The sequence below is a fragment of the Zootoca vivipara genome, chromosome 10 (genome assembly GCF_963506605.1).
Source record: "Zootoca vivipara chromosome 10, rZooViv1.1, whole genome shotgun sequence".
NCBI classification, from domain to species: domain Eukaryota; kingdom Metazoa; phylum Chordata; class Lepidosauria; order Squamata; family Lacertidae; genus Zootoca; species Zootoca vivipara.
Window position 1 is genome coordinate 23,839,477 of NC_083285.1, and position 10,085 is coordinate 23,849,561.

Here is a 10,085-nt window from a genome sequence, read left to right on the forward strand (position 1 = left end):
ACAATCCCTGCACCTTCTAGGTCCCTGGTGTCACCATTCAGAGTACAGACTCAAGGACAGGGGTCCCCAAACTTCCAGCGCTTTGGGCCGGTGCCTGCAGCGCCGATGCCGCAGTGGGCTGGAGGGCGGGGGGAAACATGGGATTGCGCGCCCATACACATGCGCCCACGCTATTTCTGGTGCACTTCCGGGTCACAGGAGCCCCAGAAATAGCTTGTGTGCATGCGCATGGGCCTCCTCCCACCCAGAAGTGCGCCGGAAATGACGCTTGCACATGTGCACGAGCTATTTACGGTGCTCTGTGACCCGGAAGTGGGCAGCCGCACCGCGCCGGTAAGAGCGGGCGGTGGCAGTGGGCGGCAGGCCGGATAAATGAGCCCTTCGGGCCTTATCCGTCCCCCGGACCGTAGTCTGGGGATGCCTACTCAAGGACATGTTATGGAAATAAAGGGGGGCACTTATTGGGAATCAGTTTTGTCACCTCCTCCCCCACACCCCAAGACAATGAGCCCAGCCACCTTTTATTCACAATCACATAAGCACTACACCACAGCATGGCCATAAACTTGTATGTTCAACCGCTTAAATATACACCCAATATGTAGCCATGGAGATTTAGCTGATTTAGCAGGGAATGCTTCAGCTCAGCCTTTGCACTGTTGACTGAACACCCCCTGCTGTGCAGATAATGGAGAAAGCTCATAAATTATATCCCTTCTGGCATCCTGGCCAACTCTATTACACTGGTGTAAACCCTGGTGCACCAGAAGCACATAATAGCAGCAAATAAAATCTGCTCATACTTCAGCAACTGATAAGACTTGTCAACCAGTTCTTCCAAAGTCTTCCTCAATTATAAAGCTCCAAAATACAGGCCAAAAGAGAGCAGGTCTGGGAAGGGTGAGGCATGCAATGGGCACCACCAGTGAAAAGGCCCTGTTCCATGTAACTCCTGCCCTGTCATTTGCCCATTTGCCCTCCTTCTTGACATGGAAAGCTCTCTATTGGACCTTGAAGTCCCCAACAGCTGTTAAGCAAGCGAGCAAGCACACAGGTCACCTTTGTAACAGTCAGGACACCTATGTCCTGGCCAGGCCTGCACCCAACCTTGTTTTTGTACAATCTTGTTTGTCCTCAGTACGGTATCCAAAATTATGTTATCAACATATACAAACAGAAAAGTTGTTTTTCTTCATTTGCAAGGAATCGTACTAAACAAAGTGGCACTAATAAAGAAAAGTTCCGGGTGGCAACAGAAAGCAAACTAAAATGCTTTTGCAGTTCATCAAAACTATCCAGCAATATCAAGTTGTAGGAAAACTGGTGCTATTAACAGTAATCCTTCTAGTTGGTTAATTGGTTCAGCAACTTCCATGCACATGACGTGTGATGCTAATTATTTCCCCCAAGAGTTAAATGATAACTAATCAGAGGCAGCTACAAGAGAGCTATGAGATTCAGGTGAGGGTCAGATGCCTTGTCAATCCCAGCAGGTATATAAAAGGACAACCTGGCCTGCCCAGGCCCCAAAAGGTTTACAAAGTTCAGTTATTGCAAAAAATAAAATAAAATAAAATTCAGTGTTAATTTTATGTATTTTTTAAAATCGCCATGGTATTTAACAATAATATATTATGTCCTTTAGAGGAGAAATTGTGAATTGTAGAATTTTAAATACCCATTACCATCCTTGGCTTCACTCAATTTTGTTTACAGTGGTGCCTCACTAGACAAATTTAATTCGTTCCATGGGTCTTTTCTTATAACAAAAAATTCGTCCAGCAAATCCCATAGGAATGCATTGAATTTTTTTTTAAAAAAAAAATTTGCCCATAGGAACACATTAATTGAATTTCAATGCATTCCTATGGGAAACCGCGATTCGCTAGACAAATTTTTCGTAAAATGAATTCGTCTAGCGAGGCAACCTCCGCTCGGAAAATCCTTTCGTTAAGAGGAAATTTTGTTAAGCAGGGCATTCGTTAAGCAAGTCACCACTGTATAATACTCTTCCATTTTCTTCTAGTTGTGAGGGTGGGGAGGGGCCTCATAAGTGGAGTAGCCTCTCTTCATCTAAATCCGGCCCTGGTAGGTTCCCATTGTGAAATCATCCTTGCCAGGGCTGAATTTAAAGTCCGATCCCTGCAGCTTAAGAAAAAGCCGCTGGACGAAAATGTGGGAGGGGGTGGCATTAAAGCCATGCACCTAATGATCATTTCATTGACTCCATCAACCTTTGATTTTTTTTATTTTCATATCTCCCCAAGCTCCGAAAGCCCTAAACACTGCGAATGCAAGAAAGGAGCTGGGGAGGGTGGAAGCAAGAAACCAAGCACAACAGTTCTTGCTTTGGAACATCCACTTGGAGGTGATTTATTAAGCCTCGCTGAATAAGCCTGATTAAAATGCATAAACAGTTCTGAACAGTAAACAACCATGTCTAAGGATGAAAAAATGGGACCCACATGCTGTGCATGGAAATTGCCCTTAACACCATGGCCTATTGTTCAACAGATAGGAAGCCAAAGGTTGCTTGTAATCAAATTTGAAGTTTCCCATCACTTCCAAAAGAGCTGCTTCCTTGTGTAAATGTTTCAATTTGTTGTTGCTCAAAAGTGTTTCCTGACTTCTCCTCGCAGAAGCCCAGATTCCTTTTGACTGTCAGGTGGAAAGACAATTAGGGACTAGCAGGGAGTTCGCTGGGCTTTTCTCTCTCTTCCCTAAAAGGTGAAGCAAATGCGCTGAAGACAAAGGTTCCCACAGGAATAAAAGACAAATAGCTGTGAAAGAAGGAGAAAGCAGACACTTGGAAAAGTTTAGCCTTTTCTTACTATTTAAAAACCTAAAACGTAGGAAGAATACAATCTGCTTCTATATTATAAAGCCTCGCGAATAAATTCTTACACTTAGATGCATGAGCAAAGAAAGAATTTAGGAGGGGGAGGTAATAAACCTAAGCCAGGAACCATGTAGACTGGATTGCCTTTGCAGATAACCGGCTGGTAGAATATTTAAGGCTGGATAATTAAATAGCAATATGTACGTAAAAAAGATCTGTTTACGGCCCCTTGGAAATTATTTTAACATTTGTGTGGAATTTGGAGAGTAAGCCCAAAATTGAGTCTCGTTAACACTGTGATCCTAAGCATGTTTACTCAGAAGTAAGTCCCACTGCATTTAGTGGGTCTTACTCCAAAGTAACTGCGTATAGGAAATGGAGCATGTGTTGGAACCCTAGCCATTCTCAGGCTCTTGCATTCCAAGTTCTGTGTTGCCTTTGTGGACGAATGGCAAAACAGGAACCACAGGCCTCCCTTGCCAGCATTATAATTTCCACCTGTTCCCCATTTAAGATTGCTGCATTTTGATACTCAGCAAGCAAGTGTTCCTTGAAATAGGGAACAGGTTGCAAGCCTAAGCAGGGCCCAAACCACTGAACTTCACAGTGCATACAACCATATGCTCTCATCTGCAGGTTGGTCCAAGCAATGTCAACACTTCCTATGCTAACAGGCCTTTGGTGGAAAAGCATGTAGACATGGACCCTTTCATCAGGTCTCTGGTGTGAGCAGGCAAAAGAAAAGTCCTTGGTACTGTTGGGTCAGGATTTGGGAGGACAGAATTCCAGTTTCCCATGTAGCAGAAGGAACAGGAGAGCAATGCAGCAAATCTGATTTTGCACATTATGAAGTAGTAGGCCTACATATTCCCATCTAATGCACATTCCCGCCCCACAATAACACCATTACGTCTAGAATGTCAAATTACCCATACCTTTATCCGTTTTTTTCTGTACCATATGAATTTTGACTTAAATCAGTGACTTAAATATACCAAGTCACTGCTTTTGCCCCTTTGAAGGTCCTATTTCTGTGTCTTGCACAGCAGCAGCAATCAATTAGCATCAAGGCACTCTGATTAGTATAAACAAAATTGCAGGGAGAAGTGAAGAGTATCAACGAAAAACCAAAGTTCTCATAAACCCAGTCTACTTTTGAGGTAAAGAGCTTACAGTACTTTCAGATTAGATTCTTCTTTCTGTTTTTTAACATTATCTAGTTTATTTTTCTGGAGTTTACAAGCACAGAATGCAAGCTCTCTAAGGCATGTATTGTATTAAATATGTATTGCTAAGCATATTGCTCTCTGGAATGTTACAGTACCAAACTTGTTTGCAAAGCCCTCTGTTGTATAGCCAAGGATACAAGGTCTACTTTTTCTTTTAACATCTCCGTCTCTCTCTCTCTCTCTCTCTCTCTCTCTCTCTCTCTCTCTGGATTTTGCATTGCTGCACACACACTGCACTACCTGACAAACCCCTTTGGACTTTAATGGTTCAGTACAAGGAGATATTAAAAGTTGTGCAATCAATCCATAGGTATATTTAATTTTTCTTTGGTCAATATTGCAGCTCTCCCAGTTAAAGCATCTGTAAAAGAGCTTTTGACATACTGTAAAATGAAAGTGTCATATAATTATAATAATAATAATAATTAATAATAACATTGTGACCCTACATCAGGGACCTCAGACCCAGAGGTCAAATGTGACCCTCCAGGCACCTCTCTTTGCTTTCTTGGACTCCCCGCAGGCCACACTGTCTTCACAGCTACTTCCCTCAGAAGCCTGATTTCATATTATTATTATTTATTAAATTTGTATGCCACCTTATACCTGCAGGTCTCAGAGCAGTTCATACCCTACTTGAGTGCTGTTGCCAGACTGAAATGTGTCCCTGAGCTTCAACAATGCCTCTTGGCTCCCTGGAAACCAGCCTACTGTATGAAGGTAAAAATTATATTCATTGCTCTCCCCTCATTTGTCTTCTGCCCTGCCAACTTCTGGCATGTGGTCCCTGGAAGGCTATCAAGATGGGAATGTGGCCCTCCTAGACTGAAAAGGTTACTCCACCCAGTGGCAGAGATTCATGCTCTGGCACTGGGGGGCAGAGAGCAGGCGGGGCAGGGCTGGCGTGCATCCCGGGGGCGTGGGGTGCGTACTGGAGGCAGGGGTGTGGCACCCAGCGCGGGGCGGAGCAGCCAATGATGGCACCCCACCGGGATCACACTGCTGGGGGGCGGTGCACTCCCCCCCCGCACTCCTCTCCCTCCGCCAGTGACTCCACCTCTGTTCTAAATCATTCCTGAGGCTCAGCTATACAGCTGCAAATAAAACGTTTTAAGTGTGTTTTAAGCGCAATATACAATGTGACTCTAGATGGCAATGGGGAGCCTTATGGAAAATTCAATGTATTTTTAAAAACGCTTTTAAAAAACAAACACATTTTCAGAATGGTTTTATGTGTGTGTAGATTCCACCCTGTAAACGGGAAGAGAAGCAAAGGTTGGTAGTGGGAGAAAGAATGATTCTTATGAGGGGTTGAGCCTCAGACCTGCTCCCTTTAGAAATAAGCCAATGACACTTGTTACATTATCTTGAGAAACTAAGGAGACCTGGTGGGTGGAACTGTGAATGAGTGCCTCTTTCTTTCCTCTTTACTAAAGCTGGAGTGAATGGTTTGGTAGTATTTAATAACCATATTGCTTTCATCTACAGTTACTACTTTATCCTAATTTAGTCAACTACAACTTGGCTGAAATAAGAGGAAGCAGCAGCATATTTTTGGCCCCGAATTTAATTCTGTATTTGGTATATTTGCATCATTCAATATAAGCGCAAAGTGCTAAGCTAAAATGATTTCAAATATGCAGTGTTTAGAAGTGTGTGTTTATAACATCTCCAATTGAAAAGTAAAATTGCAGATGGTTCCGTGATTACTTTCATTAATGAATCAAAGGAAAGTCTAATGTGCCCAGAGAAGAGGATGAAATATCTTATTCTGGCAGGGGACAGAACACGCTTAGGGCACAATCCGCTGGGAAGTTCCCCTACCCAAGAACAACCGAAATGTATTTTGTTTGGGTTTGCACAGATGGTCACAACATGACTCTCAGTCTGCAAACAAACTTTCAAAGCCTACCCAAATGGAACGTTGTAGGAAAGAAAGAAAGAAAGAAAGAAAGAAAGAAAGAAAGAAAGAAAGAAAGAAAGAAAGAAAGAAAGAGAAAGAAAGAAAGAAAGAAATCCCAAACCCCATCTTTGGAAAAGGCCAGGTGTGATTCCCACTTAAGCCCGTTCGATTCCTGAATGAAGCGGGAATTTCAGGAAGCTGAACTTCAGGACCAATGGAGATGCTGGTAAATGAATCTCAGCGACAAAGGATGGAATGGTGGATTACAAATGAGCACTCCCTTTAGTTAGCTTGCTAAATTGGTGTGCAGCGCTGGAAAAAAGGGAACAATGGCTGGCTCCTGACACCAGGCTGTTTGTCTGGTGAGTGCTCCTCATTGCAAATGTTGGTACTATGCGAGTATTTTTTTGTGTCTTTCTATAAAGTCCTAATGAGCTCCTTGGGTGAGAGTGAAACCCGTTGCCTTTTCACACTGTGCTCAAGACCCCTAAACTTCACGGGGTCAGGCCTAAAGAAAGGTTAATGGACCATGAGGTGGCGCTTAATAGACCTGATATTAACACAGCAGCTAGAATGTCACCAAATGCAAAGTTTAGGGCATCCCATGAATGAGGTATTTGTTACACCCAATAATATACACAGATGATAACAGAGTAGCAGCACTCCATCAATGTCATCGCAGCAGGACTTTTGAAATCTCCCAGGTATGAAATAACGTTTGCAAATTTGCCCTCCCCCCCACAAGTAACAAGGGCCTTCGTTTGCTTCCAGGCATGGCATTGTAAGCTATATCCATCTCTGTACATATCAGGCCAATAAGTAATGTTGTCCGCCCCCCGCCCCCCCTTCAAGTTGGTTGTGTGTGTGTATGTGGAAACTCTTTGTTAAAAAAAAAAAAACCTCCACTGGGGCTGACTCAAACAATAGAATATTTGCATATGAGAAGAATGAAAGCATGGCTGGGCCTGCTATGCTAGGAAGCTTAAATAATAATAAAAAAAGGATAAAAAGAATCAGAGTTGCCTGTTTAGACCTATTCCACAGAACACTAGGCCTGTGTCAAAATGCACCCTCTGGAAAGGATCGTCCTTTATAGGATTTGGCCCTGGGTCTTTTCTTTGCATTATTCCAGAGTAAAATATAGTTTGCACACTAATCTCATTCAGCCATGATAACACAAACAGCCGTGTTGTGGGTGCCTTATAAGGACCCTCATTGAGTTCTTAAAAAAAAAAGTAATTGTCTTTATTATTAAACATCTTCTCCCAAACCTCCAATTGCCCATATTTAACAGGTGCAGTGCCTTTAAAATAAAATAAAAAGACACCCCCCCATAGCTGCCAAGTTTTCCCTTTTCTCACGAGGAAGCCTATTCAGCATAAGGGAATTTCCCTTAAAAAAGGGGATAACTTGGCAACTATGCCCCCCCCCCCAATCTAGGGCTGCACAGTATATCTCACTTAACCTTTTAGTTTCCATCCCTTCCCCTGATCATGTTCCATATAACCTGCTCCTTCCTGGGCTTTGATATTTAATGTACTCCCCCACCATGCGTCCATATTTATTTATTACTTGTAAGGTGTTTATATAATTTTTATTTTGTTTAAATATTTATAGGCTGCAAGGTAGCATACAACATACAAAATTGCAATAAGATGATACACCATACATTTAAAGCACATTTTTTGCCTGCTCACAAAGAATCCTGGGAACTGTAGTTCATTAAGGGTGTTGGAAATTGTAACTCTGTGTGTTCACAGCCAAAGATTATGGCCAACAGTCCCCACGCACAGACAAAAGGCTGCTTATCTTCCACCTTATCCGTTTCAGATAAAAAGAGGAGAGGAAACTTCAAAGGTGTACAGGATTCAAGGGTTATACATACTAAAGTCCCCCAGAATTCAGCTTATTATTGAATAGATCATAGAATTGTAAAGTTGGAAGGGACCTCGGGGGTCATTTTAGTCCAACCCCCTGCAAATGCAGGAATCTTTTGCCCAACGTAGGGCTCAAACCCACAACCCTGAGATTAAGAGTCTCATGCTCTACCAACTGGCGTGTAGGATTGCACCGTTAATTAACTGATTTCTGCACACTGTTGGTGCATATATATATATATATATATATATATATATATATATATATATTCGTTCTGTTGAGTATGAAACAAGATCATACAATTAACACATTGTGCGTCTTTCTGCAGTGACATTTCCCAGCAAGTACTTAATGAGCAATAGGTTTCACCCGAGGTGCAACATGGCAAACAAAGATTAATCGCTGCCATCTGGCTTTTTTCCCCTAGTGGCTGTAAAACTACAGTATATTATGTAACTGTTTCATCCAAGTGAATGAAAGGAAGGCGTACAGTATGTGAGTTCTGCAGTTGTCAGACTTTCTGCGCATTTACATCTCACCCCTTTTGACATTGATAGCAAGCTCATGTGCCAGACTAATATCAAAAGGAAACAAGCGCTTGCTGTCGATTGACCTTTGCCTCGTCTCTTAAAAATATGCTAAATCCAATTACTAATGAAGACTTTTAATGTGGAAACAGTGCAAGTGTGAAAAATGTTGGGAGAGACATCATGGAGTGGATAAGAGTAAGAAAATTCTTGCCCAAGAGCGCATAGTTTCTTGCCTTTGAACTTAAGCCAAATAGTTGCTAGTTAAATTTTCCAAATAAAAAAAAATAAAAATATGTATGCGTTTATTTTTTGAAAATATTTCTAACTTTTTAACCAACTGACATAAGAAAGTTAAAAGAATAAAAGATACAAATAACTCAAACTGTATAGAAACTTATCCATGTGTGTGACTACAGTGGCAAGAACGTTGCTTGCCGAAAAATGAAAAGCAGAAGAACTCCCAACAAAGGAAGAATGGATACAAAAACTTATGGAATATGCAGATATGGCAAAACTTTCTGGAAGAATAAGAAATCAAGATAACAAACTTTTTTATAAAAGAATGGAAATGGTTTATTGAATATTTACAGATAAAAGCATTGGCAGGATTATTGTAATAACCTGCAGTTTCATAAGAGTATATATTTAAAGAAGATGAACAAATGAGCAAATTAAGTTAATTAGGATATGCAGATGATATTGAAAATAAATTTAAGGAACCACAGAAAGAGGGGGCAGGAAGTCAAGTTCTGAAATGTCCAAAAATGTATGAGCCTGAAAAGTATAAATAAAAAAGTTAAAGGGGGGGAGATACAAAGGTTAAAAAAGAAAGCACAATTTCAACAATAGCAGTAAAATGGTCATATTTCATCCTCTTCCTTCTCCAAATTCTTATCTAAATAATATAGATCAGGTGTGGGGAAACTTTGGCACTCCAGATGTTGAATTAAGCCTGTCCATCAACCCTGGTCATTGTCCATCGTTGCTAGGCCTGATGGGAGTTACTTCGCTTTGCCGTTATTTTGAAGCCAATTAATCCTGAGAACTGTGGTTTGTTAAAGGAGCGAAGAGTTGTTAGGAGACACCCCTGTTTCCTCCACAGAACTACAAGTATCAGAGTAGTTTCACAGTCAATGTCTCTTCCCAGGAAACTTTGGGAAATACAGTTTTGTGAAGAAAATAGGGGTTTCCTAACAATTCTCAGCACCTTCAGTTACCAAGATTTACTGGGGAAGCCATAATTGTATGTTCCTATGTTAAATGTGGGACACGGGTGGCTCTGTGGGTTGAACCATAGAGCCTAGTAATAATAATAATAATAATTTATTATTTATACCCCGCCCATCTGGCCGGGTTCCCCCAGCCACTCTGGGCGGCTTCCAAAAAAACAGAAATTCTAAAATACAAAAATCCATCAAACATTAAAAGCTTCCCTAAACAGGGCTGCCTTGAGATGCCTTCTAAAGGTCTGGTAATTGTTCTCTTTGACCTCTAGTGGGAGGGCATTCCACAGGGTGGGTGCCACTACCGAGAAGGCCCTCTGCCTGGTTCCCTAGGGCTTGCCGATCAGAAGGTCAGCGGTTCGAATCCCCGCGACGGGGTGAGCTCCCGTTGCTCAGTCCCTGCTCCTGCCAACCTAGCAGTTCGAAAGCACGTCAAAGTGCAAGTAGATAAATAGGTACCGCTCTGGCAGGAAGGTAAACGGC